The following is a 20,944-nucleotide window of genomic DNA, read 5'->3' on the forward strand; positions in this document are numbered from 1 at the left end:
ATCAATCCACCTCATAGAGGGCCTTCCTCTCCTTCGCTGTCCCTCCACCCTCCCAAGCATGATGTCCCTCTCTAAGGACCGGTCTCTCCTCACATGTCCAAAATATGTTAGACGGAGCCTCAGAATCCTTGCCTCCAAGGAACCACCCGTTTTAACCCTTTCCAGGACAAATCTGTTTGTTTTCCTAGCAGTCCATGGTATTCTCACATAATTTAAAAAAAAAAGAGAGAGAAACGGTGTTTTTCCACTAGTCAAATTATATCCTTGCTTATGTTTTAAGCATCAGCTTTTTAAAAGGGCCCCCAATTACATCTGCCTTTAAAAATGGGGGTAGTTCTTTAGATACAATTATTTGTTGTTGCAAAATTGCACACATAAATAATTGTACCATAATTGTCTAATTGCAGGCTGAAAATGAAGGGCAAGCAGTTAATTATTTTTCAGATGTCTGATGTTGACTGTCATTAGTTGATTGTGACATTAGAGACTGTAAAGGCCACTCTTCCCCTAAGAAGGATAAGGGCTCAGAAACATAACTCACTGGGTGTGAACTCCAGGAGCAAACCTCCTTCTTACCTCTGCTAGGTGTGTGTTTTTCTGAAGATACCTTTCATTTTCCTTATTAATCCCTTGCCTACTTTCTGTGCCTTGCTTCTTCATATGTTTTGATTTTTTTGAGACATATGTATATATATGTGCCTCTTTCTTTGCCAACACCACAGTTCAAACACGCCAATCTCTCTTCTGTTTTTCTTTATCATTATCCAACTTTTCCATGCATATTAGTAATTGAAAAGACCATGGCTTTGTTCAAATGCACCTTAGTCAGCAAAGAGACTTCTGAGCTTTTAAAAGCCAAAGGTCTTAGAAGAAATACATCTAGAATGCTCTTGAATTGCATGACTTCAAGTAGTTTATTTTGGACTCCTTGTCAGGAAAGACCAGTCTTTAGAAAAGGATATGATGTTTGGTAAAGGGCCAATGAAAATGAGGAAAGCCCTTAACGAGATGGACTGACACAATATCCCTGACAATGCACTCAAACAGTCATGAAGGAAGAGCAGGACTAGGAAATGTGTCATTCTGTAATATGTAAGATTTTCTGAATCACAGCCCACTTCAACAGCCACAAATAACAACGACAACAGCATGTGCTTTTAACCTTATTTTACCTTCAATGGCTTTATTTCCCCTGTGCAACTTTTCTCACATGGAATAATAGATTGGATTTTTTAAGGAGCAGTGAATGTGGGAGAGAAATACTGCTCTTAGCTAAGGCCAGTGTGTTCAAAGGAAAGAGGAAATTCCCAGTAATAGATAAATTGTCTAGGGGAGAAAACAGCATTACTAAAATATAACAGAGTTCACATCAGGAGTTTTATCACATAAAAGTGATATCATTATTACTCATGCACATAGCTGTGTGGGAAAATAGAGAGTGAGTAAATAACAACAAAGCAAGCATTATAATTTGAATACTTTGTTTTCTTAAGTGTATAGTCATTGACTAGAAGGAATAGGAGCAGTTCTTTTGAATGAAGAAAATGACTCAGCAGATAGGTTAATTGAGATTAAATTCTGAATTGTTACCACAGGGTCCAGACCATTACCTCGTTCTCTACCTGCTCATCTCATCACCTCCAAGATACATTAACTCTTTAGTGCTATAATAAACAATCTTTCCTTTTTTTAAAAAATTCTCTGGGGGTTTCTCATCTAAAAATGCTCCTTCTAGGACTTTATTTTCTTTGCTCTTATCTAAAAAACGTGTCCCTTTATTATTATTTTAATTGTCATGAATGGAGTGTCTGGGAGGATAATTCCTGCAGTTAAATGCACTATTTCATTTATGATTTCTTGCTCATTGTAATGCTTACTAGTTTCGTGTGTCTAAATTCAACACAATGTCTATTTTTTAAATAAGCTCCTTTGTTTCCTCTTCCTGATTTGTAAGTTATTTTAAGCCAGTTTTACAGATATTGAAAGGTCAATACAAGTTGGCAGAAAAATGACAATTTTAATTAGTTAGGTTAATGTAATTAATTAAAATTAATTAAATGGAATTCATTTTTTCCCTCCCTCAGAACTGTCTTTTAAGTCTCTGTGAAGGGATTTCCTACTTGGAAAAGAGGAGCGTTAGTGAAAGAGAAGACCGAGATGCTCTGCTGGAGAAGGAGGGGCAATCTCCTGCTGTACTAGTCAGATCTGATTTGACGGTACATTCACACAAAATAATAAAATTAAATTTAAAAAAATAGACACAAGAACACTGGCGATGGTGAGGATGGTATAGGCTTCCATTTTGTTTTTCGTAAGGTCATTATGAGTCGAAGCCATAACAAGGCAACATAGCAACACCTTTTGAAGAACTATTGTAGACTATAACTGACTATATCAGCCCATAATCAGGATTGATTTTAATTTTCAAAGGCCTGTTATTTCAGAAGTGGATGACCACTCCTTCCTAGTCTGTCTTAATTTGGGAGCTCTGCCTTAGTACAGCATCTGACAGACAAGCATTATACCCCAAAAAGCAGATGATAGACAAGCAAACCTGTATGTATCTAAACTATTAAGAGCAGCAGTATGTAAAGATTCTTCCCCAATATGAAATCTGACCAGTTAATTTGGTGTTGGTCTCTTCCCTCAGCTCTAAAGTCCACAGGAGGAGGACTGGAACTAACCCCTAACATGATAGCTCAGGTTCCAGTCATTCCCGTCTGTTATCTGGGCCTCCTGGCCCAGCCCCTGGCATGCATATGGGTGTTGCTGCTTTCAGCTGTCCTGGAGAGGATGAAACCAGGTTGTTCCTTGGAGGCGAGAATCCTGAAGCTATGCCTCACATACTTTGTTCATGTTGTCATAGTAGACCCTCCTTGGAGAAGAACATCATGCTTCAAAAGGTAGAAGATCAGTGCAAAGGAGGAAGACCCTGGATGAGATGGATTGACACATTGACTGTGGCAATAGGGTCAGCTGTATCAGGACAATGATGTTGGCTCAGGATAGGGCGAAGTGCAGAGCTTTTGTTCACAGGTTGATAAAAGTTGTAGTTGACTCATAGTACATAACAACATGAACATTCTTTGTTAGATACAACAGTGATCACTCTAGCTATTGAGGTAAGAGACAAGTAAGAGAATGTCAGATTGCTCACAAGGATGCATAAATGGTAGAATTCCTGTCTTGCAGGCAGAAGACTCACGTTCAATTTGTCACAAATATACTTCAAGCTCATTTATTATTCTTTTGTCATTGGAGGCTTGTATGTTTCTGTGATGCTGAACAGGTTTCAGTGGTCCTTCCAAAGGGTGACTAGGATAAAGGCCCAGCAATCCACTTCTGTTTATTTGTTTTTTTCCTTTGTTGTGTACCATCGAGTCAGATCTGACCGGCACAGGAGATTGCCCCTCCTTCTCCAGCAGAGTATCTGGATATTCTAACCACGCGCCTTTGGGGGTACAGTATAGCTTCTTGCCTCTAGGCCACCAGAGCTTCCTAGGCAATCCAGTTCTGAAAATCAGTACACCAAAACTCTATGAGTCTTGTGCATGAATTTGTCATGAGTCAGAACTGAGTCAGTCAGTGGTAGGTAATGATACAACAGATAGCTCAGACTCTCTAGGGTGGACAGAAGACTATACTTTGATCTATACATCCAGAAGCAATAAGATCAAAAAACCAGTCAGAAAAATGGCCCAGGACACCAAAGGACCACTCCAGTTATCGTCAGCCATTCAGAATAGAAGGTGATAAGAATCAGATGGCAGAACTCCCACAACAAATTCAGGGGAAGAACTGGATGTCTCACCACTTGACTTAGAGAAAACCCTATTTCACTGTGCATTGCTTCTTGTGGGTTATTTCCTTCCTTCCAGTCAGCTATGTGTATTGGCTCACTTTCAACCCAAGTTCACCTGAATGAGCTTCAAAAGCTTCTTCACAGGTGTGCGGTTCAAATCCACCAGATGCTCTGCTGGAGAAGGAGGAACAATCTCCTCCTGTACCAGTCAAATCTGATTTGATGGTACTCACACACATAAATAATAAAAAAAAAATAAAAAAACAAAAGCTTCTTCAACTTATCACCCCTTGAAATTTCTTTATATACTTATTACCTCAGGGGAACAAGTATTCTGTTGTAAGGCTGACTCCTAGGTACTTTTCCCTGTTAATTTCTTCTCCTCCCCTTCTTCTGCTGGATTCTTGCTCCATTAATCATCTATTCCTTTCTTGCTTTCTTTCTCACAGCAACAAGTCTATCCATGTCTCCTCTAACATGAAAGACTTTTCTTTCAACCTTGCATATCTCTCAAGCTACCACTTTATCTCTCATTCTCTATACTGTCAAATTTCAATAAAGAGTAATTTCCACTAGAGTTACCAAGTAAAACAAGACTAGTTTCTACCTAACCAAACCCATCGTATTGCCATTGAGTCAATTCTGAATCATAGCAACCCTGGAAATGTCAAGGTTATAGATATTTTTTCCCCTCTACAAATGCACACGGATCATGATGTTTAAGAATTAGCAAACAATACTGTAAGGTTCTAAATATTAATGAAAGATTGCTGTATCATTTACTTGCGATGCTGCGGGTTCATTCTGTTCACCTTTTATTTGGTACCCTCATGATTTGACCACGTCAAGACCCCTTAGTCTTACTTTTTTTTAAAATTTTTATTTTTTATTGCAGTTTTAATAAATGTTACAAGGCAAATTACTTTTTATTCAACTATTCATACACATTTTATTATTTATTTAAACACTTTTCCTCTGCTTTGCTGTAATTCTGATTCCCATTATTCCTTCTAAATTTGTCTTCTCTCTCTTTAATGATATTCTTCTGATCACTCCCTTTATTGCACATTGCCTTACCCTTCATTCATCTTAATATGTTTCTATTACCTATTCACTAATTTTCACTCCCTTCGTACTCTCTACCCATCCCTAGTAACTACCCTGGAATGATTATACCTAAGTATAAACCTTTATTTAGCTTTTTAAAGTAGTAGTCTTATACAATATTTGTCTTTTTGTGACTGACTTATTTTACTAAGCACAATGTCCTTGATTCATGTCTCAAATTCTTTATTTTTAAATTATTGTGACTTCAGTGAAAGTTTATAAATCATACTGTTTTTATTCATTCATACACATTTTGTTTTATAAAATTAATTAAAATTGATAAATATAATTAATCATATTATCAACCTCTTTCTGGATATTGCCTTTACCTTCATACTTAGCTTATATATTTATTGTATTTTACTCATTTTTCCTCCCTTACCATCCCTAGTAACCACCCAAGAATGACTCTATGTATGTACATTTCCTTAGCTTTTTATAGTAATAGTTGCAAAAAGACTATGGCAGCATGATATAGATGAGTTTGACCTCTGTTAACTTCACAAAGGGGCACAGTCTTCAACAGCGGCATCCACAGTCCAAAACAAATTCTCATAAGGCCAAATATGGCCTCTACACTCCCACACCACTTCTACTAATTTCAACACCAATAGTATTACATTACTACTGGTGCCAAAATCCTTTGCAATGGCCACATAGATCCTCACAATTATGGAGTTTACTATGGAAGTTAACAGGTTAAAGTTCAGATTGGCCACAGGACACAATTTTTCACTGAGAACAGCTTCTCAAGTGAGCTCTCAAGCCCTTTAACCTTCAGTCTCATAGCTTTGGTCAGTGTTACAAAACTTCTCTTAGGAATGCCAATTATGGAATCTTTCCTCTGTCTGCCAGCAAGCTTAAGTGAAGGCCGCTGTGCCTAGTTCCACAAGTAGCAGTACCAAGTCAGCTCTGCCTCATGCTGGTCTCTGTTTTTCTGCTGAGGCTGCTGCTTCCTCTCATGTCTGACTGGCATAGGAATCTCTGGCCCCAAAGGATACACCCTGCCCTCTCTGCTCCTTCTTCCTTGTTGATAGTGAGAGTCCCAACTTCATGGCTAAACTAGCTCAATTTAAAGTTGGTGAAATGGGAAAAACTGACCCATCCCATAATGATTAGATTATATGCACTGTATTTCAGGTACTTGGAAGCAAGAGTGGCATCCACTTCCATAAATAGCTTGCCTCCAGAAATCCTATGAACCTGGAGAAAGGATGAAAGTCACATAAGTGTAGAGGACTTTCGTTCCAGTACTCTCCAGCCTTGCTAATATTTTTTGTTTACCTTCTTACCAAGCTTTGCTATTGTTGCTTGTTTGTTGTTATTGTTATGTGCTGTTGAGTCGCTTGCCACTCATAGAGACCCTATGTACAACATCCCTAAACTTTGCTCTGTCATGTGCCAATCACACTGTCTCTGACACACCCATCCCGATTACCCCAGTCACTGAATCAATCCACCTCATAGAGGGCCTTCCCTTCCTGCACTGTCCCTCCACCCTCCCAAGCATGATGTCCTTCTCCAAGGACCGGTCTCTCCTTACAACATGTCCAAAGTATGTTAGATGGAGCCTCAGAATCCTTGCCTCCAAGGAGCGGAGCCACCCGGTTTAACCCTCTCCAGGATGAATCTGTTTGTTTTCTTAGCAGTCCATGGTACTCTCAATACTCTTCTCCAGCACCACAGCTCAAAGGCATCAATTCTCCTTCTATCCTCCTTGGTCATTGTCCAACTCTCTGATGCATAACAAGTGATAGCAAAGACGAGGCCTGTATCAGACGCACCTTAGTCTCCAGAGAGACACCATTGCTCTTCAGTACTTTGGAGAGGTCCCTAATAGCAGATTTTCCCATGGTAATGCGCCTTTTAATTTCCTGGCTACTGGTGCCAAGAGTGTTGACTGTGGAGCCAAGCAAACTAAAGCTGTGAACAATCTCATCTCTTCACCATCCATCCTAATGCTGCCAATTGGCCCTGGGGAAAGTTAATATCCCATTGTTATTTTTATTTGCATCTCTTTAGTAGCTAAGGATCCTGAGCATTTCTTCATGTGTTTTTGGCCATCGTAATGTCTTCCTCAGTGAAACACTGCTCACTCCTGTGTCATGTTCACAATCCTTGCTGTGTTTGTGTCTGTTGTTGCAGACACCTCATTGAGGGTCGTCATTATTTCATTCACCCTCTAATTTTCCAAGCATGATATCCCTTTCCGGGGACTAATGTTTCTCTCTTTTTTATTTGAATATAATTTTTACTTTATATTGGTTTACTTACAACACATGTATACATTGTTTTTCACACTGGCTCTTTCCCATTTCCTTTTCCCACCCCTCTCTTCACCCATCAAGTTGTGTGTCCCTCCCCCCCCCCCCCCAAGCCATCCTCACCCCTCTGCTCCCCACCTCTCCCTCTTGGATCCTCATACACATTCTACAATATTGGTCTTATACAATATTTATCCTTACGGAGTCCCATAGTTAATTCACTTAGCTTAATGCTCTCCAGGGACTAATCTCTCTTGATAACATGTTAAAGTACGTGACACAAAGTCATGCCGTTCATGCTTCTAAGGAACATTCTGAATGTACTTCTTCCAGGACAGATTTGTTCGTTCTCCTGGAAGTCAATGATATATTCAATGTTCTTTGCCCATCAATTCTTCCTGAATGATTGTCCAGCTTCCACGTGCATGTGAGAGGATTTTGCTCTTTGACACGTTACAGAGGCCTTTTGCAGCAGATTTTCTCTCTACAGTATGCTGTTTGATTTCTTGACTACTGCTTCTTCGGGTATTGATTGTGGATGCAAGTACACAAAAATCCTTGGCAACTTCAGTCTTTTTACTACTAATTGAAACTGTAGCTTTTTGTTCAGTTTTGAGAATTTTGGTAAGGTATAGTCCATACTGAAGGATTTTCCTCAGAAAGCTCTTCAAGTTCCTTCAGAAAATAAGATTGTGTAATCAGCATACAGGCTGTTAGTAAGATTTCCTCTAATCCTCATACAATACCTTCCTTAGATAGTCCAATTTTGCAGATTATTCCCTCACTTTACACATAGAATAAGTATGGTGAAATATTAGAACTCAGACACAAACCATTTCTGATTTTAAACCAGGCTGTATCCTCTTGTTCTTGTCAAATTCCAAATAAGCACATATTATTGTTGCTGTTATGTATCTTCAATTCGGAATCAACTCATAGCTGACCTCCAGAGGGTTTTCAGATCACATGGGAGGAAATTGCCCATCTTTCTCCCTTGGGGCAGCTGATGAATTCTGACTGCCTGTTTTGGGGTTGGCAGCACAAATCCTTACCACTAAGTCACCATAAACTTCCCATAGTTGTTATTATGTGCCGTCAAGTTGACTATGACTCAAAGTGAACCTATTAACAATAGGTCTGAACCCTGAGCTATCTTGAGCCAACCTTCTTGTCCCTGGCGTATATATATGCCCCCACTGCTACAGTTACTGTGTCAATCCATCTCAGCCAGGCTTTCTCTCCTGTGCTGTCCCTCTAATCTTTTCAATTACAATGTCCTTCTCCAAGGACTGGACCCTCCTGGCAACATGCTTAACATATGTAAGACAGAGTTTAAAATCTGTGCTTCCAAGGAGCAACTCAGTCTCACCCTCACCAGGACAGACCTGTTTGCTCTCTTGCAGTCCATAATATAGTCAGTACTCTTCTCCAGAACCACAATTCAAAGGCATAGATTCTTCTGTCATCTGTAGTGATTGTCCAGCTCTCAGATGCCTAGCAAGCAATTGAGAAGACCATGGCCTGGATCATGTGCACCTTAGTTCCTGGAATGACATCATTGCTCTTTAGCAGTCTAGAGAGATCCTGAACAGCAGATTTTCCTAGAGCAGCTTGTCTTTTGATTTCCTGACTGCTGGTGCCAAGAGTGAAAATTTTTAATTGAGCAAAATGAAATTGTTAACAACCTCAATCTCTTCTCCATCTATTAGGATTCTACCAATTGGCCTGGTGGCGAGAATCTTTGTTTTCTTGATATGGAGACATAGTCTACATTGAAGACTGCAGTCCTTGACCTTCTGTGGTAAATGCTTCAAGTCCTCCTCAGATTCAGCGAGCCAAATTGTGTCATCTGTATAATGCGGACTGTTGATGAGTCTCCCTCCAATCCTAATGGTACATTCTTCTTCATTAAGTCCAGTCTCTGAATGATCTATTCCAGATATAGATTGAAAAGGTATGGAAACAGGACATGCTGCTATCTTGATTTTGAACCATGCAGTGTTCCCTTTTTCTGTTCAGACAATGGCTTTCTGGTGTAAGTATTGATTTTGCCAGAGCATAATCAACTGTTCTGAGATGTTAGCTACAATTTGTTGTGATCCACACAGTCAAATGTCTTTGCATAGTCAATAAAACACAAGTATACATTCTTTTGATACTCTCTGCTTCCAGCCAAGATCAATCTAACATTGGCAATGATATCCTTAGTGTCATAGGTTCTTCTAAACCCAGTTTATACTTCAGAAAGTTCATTGTTTATGTGTGGTTTTAGTCACTTTTGGAAACTTTTCAGCAAGATTTTGCTTGCATGTGATATTTTTCAATAACTTTTATAGTGTGATGGATCATCTTTTTTTGAAGGATGGGAATAAATATAAATCTTTTCCAGTCAGTTAACCAAATAGCTGTCTTCTGGATTTCTTGACACAACCTGGTAAGCACATCCAGGGTTGCATCTGTTTGTTGAAATATGCTAATTAGTATTCCATCAATTCCCAAGGCCTTATATTTTGCTAATTCCTTCAGTGTGGTTGAACTTAATCCTTCATTATCCCTGCCTTTTGATCATATGCTAGTTGATGAAATTGTTCTTTGTTGGCTAATTCTTTTTGGTGTAATGACTCTGTGTATTCCTTTCATCTCCCTTTGATCCTTCCTGGATCACTCAATATTCTGCCCATAGCATCCTTAAGTATCGCAAATCAAGGCTTGAATTTGTTTCTCAGTTCCTTCAGCTTAAGAAATACTGAGTTTGACCTACAACCAGGAGAAGATAAAATAGATGAGTGGGATCTTCTAAGAATCAAATCCCTATGTACATGCAAAAACTTCTCCAACAGGGTGAAAAAGGAAGCCACAGACTGGGAAAAAGTATTTGGTAATGACATGTCAGATAAGAGACTTTTATCCAGAATTTATAAAATACTTGAGCACCACAACAAGATAAAGGTAAATAATCCAATAGAAAAATGGGCACAGGATATGAATAGACACTTCACCAAAGAAGACATTCAGATGGCTAACAAGCACATGAAGAAATGTCCAAAATCCCTAGCTTGAAGAGAGATGCAAATTAAAACAACTATGAGATATCATCTCACCCCAGTCAAAATAGCAAAATTTAACAGAACAGCAAGCAACAAATGCTGGCGAGGTTGTGGAGAAACTGGAACCCTTATTGCCTGTTGGTGGAAGTGTAAAATGGTGCAACCACTGTGGAAGGCGGTATGACACTTTCTCAAAAAGTTGCAAATAGAGATACCATTTGACCCAGCAATTCCACTACTGGGAATATATCCCAAAGAGACCATAACTGACATCCAAGCAGATATATGCACACCCATGTTTATCGTGGCTTTGTTCACAATAGCAAGGAGATGGAAACAACCTAAGTTTCCATCAACAAATAAATGGATAGAGAAGTTGTGATATATTCATACAATGGAATACTATGCTGTATTGAAAAACAAGGAACTCATGCAATATTATTCAAAATGGGTGACCCTGGAGGACATTATGCTGAGTGAAGTATCTCAGTCACAGAAGGACAAATACTGCATGGTGCCACTGTTATAAAACAGAACTGACATCAGGGTTGGGGTAAGACTGAGAAAGATGGGTTCAATAATGCATACTGCATTGAAACATATAAGGGAGAAAACTGTTTAAAAGTGATATGTGATTAGGTATTTTTGTCATGATGGGAGTCCAGAGCAAAGGCTGCATAGTGGAATGGACCTGGGGGGAGGGTTTATAAAACAATGAAAGAATTTTTATTTTACTTTTCCAAGAGGGTAGTGTACCTGGCGGGGGGAGGTTTGGGAGGGGAGAAGAGTGCAACAATGAATAAAAGGAAACCCAAAGTTTCTGTAAATTTTCATTGAAATTAATAATAAATTTAAAAGTTGCAAAAAAAAAAAAGAAGAAATACTGAGTTTGTCCCTTTTGATTTTCTGACTCTAGCTCTTTGCTTATGTTGTTATACAACTTTCTTTTGCCTTTCTTAGCTATCATTTGTAATCTTTTGTTCAACTCTTTAACTTCCTGATTTCTTCTCTGTGATTTGGCTTCTCAGCATTCTAGAATGCAATATTTACAGTCTCTTCTGACATCTATCTTGGTTTCTTTCTCTGTTTTTTTTTTTAATAACTCTCACACTCTTCATGGATTATATTCTTGATATAATCCCAAAGCTTATCAGATCTTCATTCATTAGTGTTCAAGGTCTCAAATCCTAAGATAGTTTTTAAATTCAGGTGGGATAGACTCAAGGTCATAGTTTGTTTTTTGTAGATTTGTTTTCATTTTCTTTAGCTTCAATTTGAACTTGCACATGAATAGCTGATGGTTCATTCCACAGTCAGCACCTGGCTTAGTTTTTATAGCTGATATTGAACCTGTCTAAAGATTTTTACACAGATGTAGTCCGTATGATTCCTACATAGTCCATCAGGTGAGGTGCATGAGTATAGTTGCTGTTTTTGTCTCTTAAAAAAGGTATTTACAATTGATTGTACAAGATTCTGTCCCTCAATTGCCAGCCTCATTTCTGTTATCAAGTCCATATTTTTCTGATTATTGGTCCTCTTCCTTTTTTCTGACTTTTGCATTTCCTCTAGGATGTCCTTAAATAGATAAGTATTCTGAAATTTCCATTCTTCTCAATGTTATCCATAATTTATGATACAGACAGTATAACACTTTGAATAGTCAATAAAGTACAGCCAAACATTATTCTGATGTTTTCTGCTATCAGCCAATGTATATCTTACATCTTCAACACTGTTCCTTGTTCCAGATCCTCCTCTAAATCTAGCTTGAATATTTAGGGGTTCCCTGTAGATGTATTGTTGCAATGTTTTTAAAATAATCTTCAGCATACTTTACTTGCATGTGATTGTATTGATATTGTTCTAGAATTACCACATACCATTGAATGCCTTTCTTTAAGAAAAAGAAGAAATATAGATAGCTTCTGCATAATTGGTCCAGCAATTGTGTTCGAAATTTCTTGTCATAGATGAGTGAGCACTCCTAGCATTGCACCCATTTGTCAAAACATCTCAGTTGGTATTCCATTCATTCCGGCAGTCTCATTTTCACCAATGCCTTCAGCACAATCTGGTCTTCTATAGTACTACTTGGCCTTTGTTTATATGCTACCACCACTTATAATGAAGCCTTGATGGCATAGTCCTTTAATTGCCAGGCTGCTAAGCAAAAGTTTGGTAGTTCAAATCCAGCTGTTACAGTTTGTGACCAGCTGTTATAAGAGAGATAGATGAGCAGTCTCATCCTGTAAAGATTTAGAGCCTCAAAAAACTGTCATGGAGGTTGATCATGAACCCAAATCAACTGGATAGCAGTGAGCTTGTGTGCTGAAAATGGATTAATTTTTTTCTCCGTAGTTCATTATTTTGCCTGTAGAGTCCTTCATCAATATTGCAATTTAAAGTTTGAATTTCCTCTATTTTTCTTTCACCTTGAAAAAGAGAATGTTCTCATCCCTTTCTGACTCCAAAGAGTTGCACATTTTCTTTTATTACTTTATTTGGTTTTCTCTAGTTGCCCTAGTCAATCCTTTTAACATCATAATTTCTTCCTTTGACATTAACGACTCTACATTCAAAAGTAAATTTCAGAATCTCTTCAAACATCTGTTGCTCTTTTCTTTTCCTTTCTTGTCTTTTTACCGACCTCTTACTTTCTTCACACATGGTCTCCTTGATGTCACCCCACAACTTGCCTGATCTTCAGTTATTAGTGTTCATTGCATCTAATTTATTCTTGAGATGGTCTCAAAATTTGTATGAGATATTATCAAGGTTGTATTTTGGCCCTTACAGATTTCCCCCCATTTTTGTCAGCTCCACCTTGAACTTGCACATGAGCAATTGATGATCTGTTTCACAATTGGTCTTGACCTTGTTCTGACTAATAATGCTGAGCTTCTCCATGGTTTCTTTTCATAGATGTAGTCTATTTGATTTCTGTGTATTCCATCCAGTGAGGCACACAGGAATAGTTACCATTTATGCTGTTTAAAAAATGATTGTTATTATTGTTGGTGGTGCTGTCAAATCGAATATGACTCATAGTGATCCTATGGAGAAAAGATCTTAACCCTGTTCTATCTTGTGCCATCCTCATACTTCCTGACACACAAGTGCCCACTGTGGCTGTCACCATATCAATCCACCAGGTTGAGGATCTTCCTCTCTTTTCCCAACCCTCCACCTTTCTCAACATCATGTCCCTCTCCTAGCAACATTCTCAAAATATGTGAGATGAAGTTTCATCATTCTTGTCTCCAAAGAGCACTCTGGCTGCACTTTACACGTCTGTTTGCTCTCTTCACCATCCGTGGAATGTTCAGTGCTCTTCTCCAACACCACAGCTCAAAGGTGTCAATTATTCGTCTGTCATCCTTATTCATTGTTCAGCTCTCTGATGCATAATGAGTAATTGGAAAGATTATAGCCTGAATCAGATGTACTTTAGTCCTCAAACTGACCTCATTACTCCTCAATAATTGGAGAGGTCCCTAATTCTAGATATTCCCAGTACAATGGGTCTCTTTATTTCCTGGCTGCTGATACCAATAAGTCACTGAAAATTCCATTGTATAACCTCAAGCTACCAAAATCCTTTGTTTCCAAATTTTGTATTCTAATTACCAGCAATTTCAATAACTTTTGCTGTGTACATCAAGTCAGAACTGACTCATAGCTGATACTTTAGCAGGTTTTCAGAGGCAGTAAATTGCATGGGAGGAGATTGCCCATCTTTCCCCTGAAGAAGAGCTGATAGATTTAAACCACATGCTTTTGTGCTGGCAGTGCAAAAATCTTCATTTTCTTCATCTTCAGTATTAGTGACTTGTGCATAAATTTGAATAGCAGTATTAACAAGTCTTCCTTATTGTTAGGTGCTATCAAGTCAGCTCTAGTTCATAGGGAACTTATGCACAACAAAACAAAGCATTGCCTGATCCTGTGCCATCCTGTGCCATCCTTACCATCTCCGTGTGCTTAAGTCCTCTGTGTTTCAGGCATTGTGCCAATCCACCTTACTGTCTTCCTCCCCATCACCCAACCATGTGCTTCTCCAAGCACGATCTCTTTCTTTCGAGATTAGTCCCTCCTTATAATGTGCCAAATTTATGTCAGTGTGAGTATTGCCTCTAAAATAGATTTGTTTGTTCTTTTGGTTGTCCATGGTATAGTCAATATTCTGCACCAACACCACAGTTCAAAGACATCAATACTTCTTTGGCCTTCCTTATTCACTGTCCAACTTTTATTTGCATATGGCGTGATTGGAAATAGCATGGCACACCGTAGTCCTCAAGGTGACATCTTTTGAATTTTAAAGTCTTCTATAGACATGTGGATATTATCCTATCACTGACATGATTATATTTCAGAATATATCTTTTTGACAATGAATGTGACAGTTTATCATTCCTAGAACAGTAGACCACATTCAAAATAGTTCATTCCAGCCCATATGAGCTCACAAATACCTAGGATATAAATCTTCAAGTGTTCCATTTAGTTTTTGATGATGTCCAATTTTCCTAAATTCATGCTTTGTGCATTCCATGTTGCTATTATTAATGGCTGTTTGCAGCAGTTTCTTTGCATTTTGAGTCATGTCACATCAACCAACGAAGACCTTGAAAGCTTTAAACCATTCACATCAAAAGGTAGACTCTAATTGGAGGAGGCAGCACTTCTCTCGAGGTATTTTGAGTGCTGTCCAACCCTAGGATCTCATCTTCTGGCGACATATCAGACAGTGTTCCGCTGCTACCATCAGCTAGGATGACATCATTGTTTCCTCAGCGGAAAGATTTGTAATTAAGTATAAAAATTATGAACTAAACAAACCCCAAAGTATTTATACTTTCCCATTAAATTTAGAATACTCTGTGTATGTTGGATATTTTAAGTACTTCCACTGTTTAAAATCTTGACACATTAAGGTTTCTGGCTATCATGAGAAAGATGCTAGATGAAAATATCATGTTTGGTAGAGCAGAGGGTCAGAAAAAAATGACATGGATTGATACAATAGCTGTAACAACAGGCTCAAACATCTAAACAGCCATGAAGATGGGGCAGGAATGGGCAGCACTTCAATCTGTTACACATAAGGTTGCATGAGTTGGCATCAGCTCTATGCCAATGTAACAACAAGGTATCTGGCCAGGTGTGATTCCAATTTAAAAAGAGTAATTGAGTAAATTAATTTAGACCTCAGAGGATTAAGATAATTGTATTTGGATTATATGCAACAATGGGCTGATTAAAAGAACTAAAGTTTCATCATTTTTGTAACTAATTTACCAGCTGTATAAGAATTACCTAAGTATAGAGAAAGTTTGGTAATCATGCAATTGAAGCACTATAAAACTGGTAATGATGCAATTGAAGCACTATAAAACTAAACATGCAAAAATCATAAGCATAATTTTAGATGGTTAAGAATAATTAAATTGTGAAAATGCTTTTAAATGTGATTAGTGAATTCTTCTGGATTTTTAAATGGGTTGAAAATTTAGGAAGAACTAAGCTTTTTAAATTGGAATATGAAATACCAAGAAAAATAGAAACACTCTTGAATTATCTTTTTAAGACATGAATGTCACCTTCAAGAACACAATCTTTTTATCCTGCCATTTCACCTATTGGCAGTTAGCTTCCTTTGGAATGAATATCTTTGTTTTCCTTGTACCAAAATATTATATATTTTTAAATAAAATGCCAAAGTCAGTGTACTTTATGTAATAATTAATACCTTTTTTTAAATAAGTAGATGCCTTTGAGCTGTGGTTCTGGAGAAGAGTATTGAACATACCATCGGCTACTAGGAAAACCAGCAAGTTTGTCCTGGAGAGGGTAAAACCAGGCGGCTCCTTGGAGGCAAGGATTCTGAAGCTTCGTCTGACATACCTTGGACATGTTGTAAGGAGGGACCAGTTCTTGGAGTGGGACATCATATTTGGGAGGTGGAGGGACAGCGCGGGAGAGGAAGACCCTCGATGAGGAGGACTGATTCAGTCATGGTGGCAATGGGGATAAGCATGTTGAAGGCAATAAAATTGGCAAGGAATAGAGCAGGGCTTAGGGCTGTTGTACATAGGGTCACTATGAGTCGCAGGCAACTCGATGGCACATAACAACAACAATAACAAGTAAATGAGACACTTCTTTTTCTCTTTATTTAATGCGACCATTTATTAATTGGATACATGTGTGCTTGGGCATGGCAGAGATCATGAAGATGGTACAGAACAGAGCCAGCTTCTGATCTATTGTTCACTGGGTTGGCATGGGTGACAGTTAGCTCAATGGCACCTAACAATAGCAACAAACATACATATTCTTTTGTCTGAGCACATGCAGAAGCCCTCTCACACCTCAAAGGTTAGGTCAGGACCAATAACCTATAAAAGCAACACCACAGCTTCACTGAATTCTCTCATGTGGCAGAAGAATACCAAACATGTTGATGATTTCTTTTCATCTTGGAAACCTTAAGCTTGCTTGGACCTTGAGGTGATAGCTTCACATATTAAAAACGTCTTTTCCAGTGGGCAGATGATAGATAACCTTCCCTGATGTAAGCATCCTTGACACTGAAATGCAGCTGTCAGGTTCCCAGCGAATCTATCTGGATAAGTCAAACTTACACAGTGTTCTGCCAGCGCCTCATGATTCCTTGGAGACTCTGAGGTGGAGAGTCTGGTTTTCCCTTTCTTGTTCGACACAACCAGCTTCATTCCCATTTTTATTACATACAGGGTTCCCGGTAAGATTTTGTGGCTTCCACAGCTTTGCAGATTTGAAGACTTGCGGTGCCAGAGTATGCTTCTTGTAGTAGTACGACGCCATGGAAGCTCGCCTTATGCTAGAGATGGCAAGGCACGATGGTGAGGATTTAAATCTCCTAATGTCTATTATTTTTTTTTTTCCTCTAAAGGGTAAAGAACCTCACAAACACTGACTTGGGAGAGTTTACTAGCCTTTTAACTGCACTGTGGGGAAAGCATCCTGCCTCTAATTTGTTTTATTTGGAAATAGTATAGTTCCTGTTTGCTTGGGTACTTTAGAGTCTCCCATGCTTGTATGCAGAAGCCTTTCTGATTTTATTTGGAAATGAGCATGCAGTCTGCCCATGTGAACCTGTGGGTTATTCAAGGTTGCTAATGTGGTAGAAAAAAAGCCTTTTTATGGCTCCTCAAATTCCTTTCTTGAAGTCAACAACTTTGAAGACTAAAGTAATAAAAGGGAGCTTTTTAAAATTTAACTCAAGAGTGAGAAGAAACTCTTAGCATGCTTTCACACGTATAAAACTCAAACCTAAACTCCCTAAGTCAGTTGCCATTGAGTCAGCTCCAACTCATGCAACCCCATGTATGTCAAAGCAGAACTGTGCCGAATAGGGTTGTCAATGGCTGTTTTGTTTTTTTTTTCAATTAGATTGCCAGGTCTTTCTTCTAAGATACTTCAAGATGGACTTGGACCTCTATCCTGCCACTAAGCAGATGCACATGTTAACTATTTGCATCACCCAGGGATCAGCATATTAATAACTGAATCTCTATTTTGTTTTCAGTGCTGTATATGACCTGGGAAGAAACTGTCCATCTTTCTCTGGTGCATTTCAGCTCCAGAGAAGCTTGGCCTCTGGGTTAGCAGCACAACTTGCCACGAGAGCTTTCTGTTAGAATTCAGATTTTAGTCTAGTTTAATTATGATGTTGAGCACTTATGATGTGTCAGGTACAAAGATTGCCACTCGTAATCTTTAAGGACAATGAAATAACTAACTTTGCTTACTGTTGTTGTTGTGAGGTATTATTGAGTTGAGTAAGACTCATAGTGACCCTATGAACAGCAGTTCTGAACCTTCCTGTGACATTCTTATCGTCTCTGACACACTTGAGCCCATTGCGTCTGTCATTGTGCCAATCTATTTGATTGGGTATTTTCCTCTCTCTTACTCACCCTCCATGTTTCTAAATATGATCTCCCTTTTGAAGGGAGATCGTAACAATATCCCCAAAGTATGACAAACAAAGCTTCACTGTCTTTAGCTCAAAGGAGCTGTCTGGCTGCACTTTCCCCAACACATATCTATTTGTTCTTTTGGAAGTTCATGATATATTTAGTGCTCTTCTCTAACACCACAACTCAAAGGCATCAATTCTTCTTCCACCATCCTTATTCATTGTCTAGTTCTCAGATGCATAGCAAGGAGTTGAAAAGCCCATAGTCTGAATCAGTCACATCTTAGTCTTCAAAGTTACATCATTGTTCTTTAGTATTTAGGAGAATACCCTGACAGTGGACTTTCCCAATGCAGTATGTCTCCTGACTCCTGGTACCAAGGATGTTGATTGGTGATTCAAGCAAGAGGAAATCAGTGACAATATCAGTGGTCTCTCTATCTATCATGATGTTGCTCTGTTTGGACAACAGCTTCTTGATCTAGGTATAGGTTTCACATGAGCACTTTTAAGTGTTCTATGTTAAGGAAGCTCTCATGGCCTACTGGGTAAGAAGTCACACTGCCAATTCAAAGGCACATCGTTCAAATCCACTAGCTGCTCTGAGGACGAAAGATGGGCAATCTCCTCCAGTGTGATTTCCTGCCTCTGAAAATCTCCTGGTCAGCTAGGAGTCAGTTCTGACTTCATGGCACATAAGAACAAAACATCCTGTGATAACCAAGGAAGCTGAGGTTTCGAAAAGTTAAATAACTAGTGCAAGCTCAAGAAGAGTGGTGGAACAGTGAGGTAAACTCAGGGATGACTGAGATTACAGCCCGTGCTCTAATCACTGGGCGGTAATTGAGCTTTTTTGGCTCATATGCAGTCAGAAAGCTCATTCTCCTACATTTATTTCTTTCTTTTACTCTATTCAGCAAGCATTTTCATCCTCCATTCTTAAGCGTCATGGGGAATGGAACAATAAGTAACTGAAGAAGTGCAAGGAAAAGGCAACATTCAGGATTAAATTCCAGAAAGCATGTCCTCTCCAGACCCAGGCTTCCTCAGCTGGCCATGCTTATGTAGCATGTGCATGCATCATGTCATCTAGCATTCCAGACTCAGAAGAAAGCTTCCATTCACTTGATAAGCACCTACACAGAGTCACCAGGGGAACCATGGGTGTCTGTTACCTGTGCTGAAACCCATTGCTCAATGTTCTTGGCATCCCAAATGGCTCCTCACGTCTGTCAAAGCCCACACAGCCTTACTATATGTCTGGGTATCTTGACAATAAACATACTTCTGAAAACAAGTGTGTGAGCATCATTCTGTTTTCTTTCATTAGCTGTCTCGTGTTTCAGTCATCGCAGATTGCACAATGTACAGAAATAATGCTATTGCCTTTTCCCTTCACTGCTATTATCCCTTTACCCTGACTGTGATGTCATTCAGAAAACCAGCAGGATGTTACAGAGAAACAATGACTTTTTGTGACACAGATGTGGATCTAAATTCCAGATTTGCCATTCAGTCATTCCTGTATTCTAAGGATCTATCATCAGCAAGAATTTTTTCAAGGACTAGGATAAAGTAGTGAGTAAAAGCAGTAACTATTCCAACCCCCCACAGTGCTTATATTTAAGTGGAATGAAAGAGACAAGAAAAAAAGTGTGTATATAGTGTGTTAGCCAGCGACAACTGCGAGGAGAAGAGTAAAAGCAAGATAGAGAATGGGTAGAAAACTTAACTTTAAAAATGAAATATACTGAAGAGGAGAGAAATAGACATTAAGAGAATTTCACACACACACACGTATATTAAAAATTCTAGCCTCCAAAGAGAAACTTGGTTTCACCCTCTCCAAAACAGACTTATTTGTTTTCTTGGTAGTCCATGGTATGGTCAAGACTCTTCTCCAGCATCACAACTCAAAGGCATCTATTCTTCTTCTGTTATCTTTAGTCATTGTCCAGCTCTCTGATGCATAGCAAGTAACTGCGAAGACCATGGCCTGGATCAGGTGTACTTTAGTCTCTAGACTGACATTGTTGCTTTCAGTACTCTGAAGAGGTCCTTGACAGCAGATTTTTCCATTGTAACTCATCTTTTGATTTTCTGACTGCTGGTGCCAAGGGTGTTGATTGTGGAGCTGAGCAAGATGTAATTGTTAACAACCTCAGTCTCTTCCCCATTTATCAGGTGCTGCCAATTGGCCCAGTGTTGAGAATCTTTGTTTTCTTGATGTTGGGCTTCAGTCCATTTGAAAACTATAGTCCTTGATCTTTTGCAGCAACTGCTTTAAGTCTTCCTCAGTTTCAGCAAGCAAGGTTATGTCATCTGCATAACATAGGTTGTTGATGAGTCTTCTTCCAATCCTGATGCCACATCCTTCCTCATAAAGCCTCCCAAATGATCTGTTCTGCATATAGATTGAAAAAGTATGGAGACATACTTTTTCTGATTTTGAACCATGCAGTGTTTCTGAGAGAGACATCATGCTTGGAAGGGTGGAGGGACCGTGCAGGAGAGAAAGACCATTGATACAGTGACTAGGGCAGTGGGGTAGGTGTGTTAGAGTCAGTGAGACTGGCTCAGAATAGGGCAGGCTTCAGAGTTATTGTACTAGGGTCACTATGCATCACAGGCAACTAGCTGGCACATAACAACATGTATCTATAATCTCTCTTCTCTCTTCTCTCTTCTCTCTTCTCTCTTCTCTCTTCTCTCTTCTCTCTTCTCTCTTCTCTCTTCTCTCTTCTCTCTTCTCTCT

The sequence above is a fragment of the Elephantulus edwardii genome, unplaced genomic scaffold (assembly GCF_000299155.1).
Source record: "Elephantulus edwardii isolate Elephantulus edwardi_28Jun2011 unplaced genomic scaffold, EleEdw1.0 scaffold00047, whole genome shotgun sequence".
NCBI classification, from domain to species: Eukaryota; Metazoa; Chordata; class Mammalia; order Macroscelidea; family Macroscelididae; genus Elephantulus; species Elephantulus edwardii.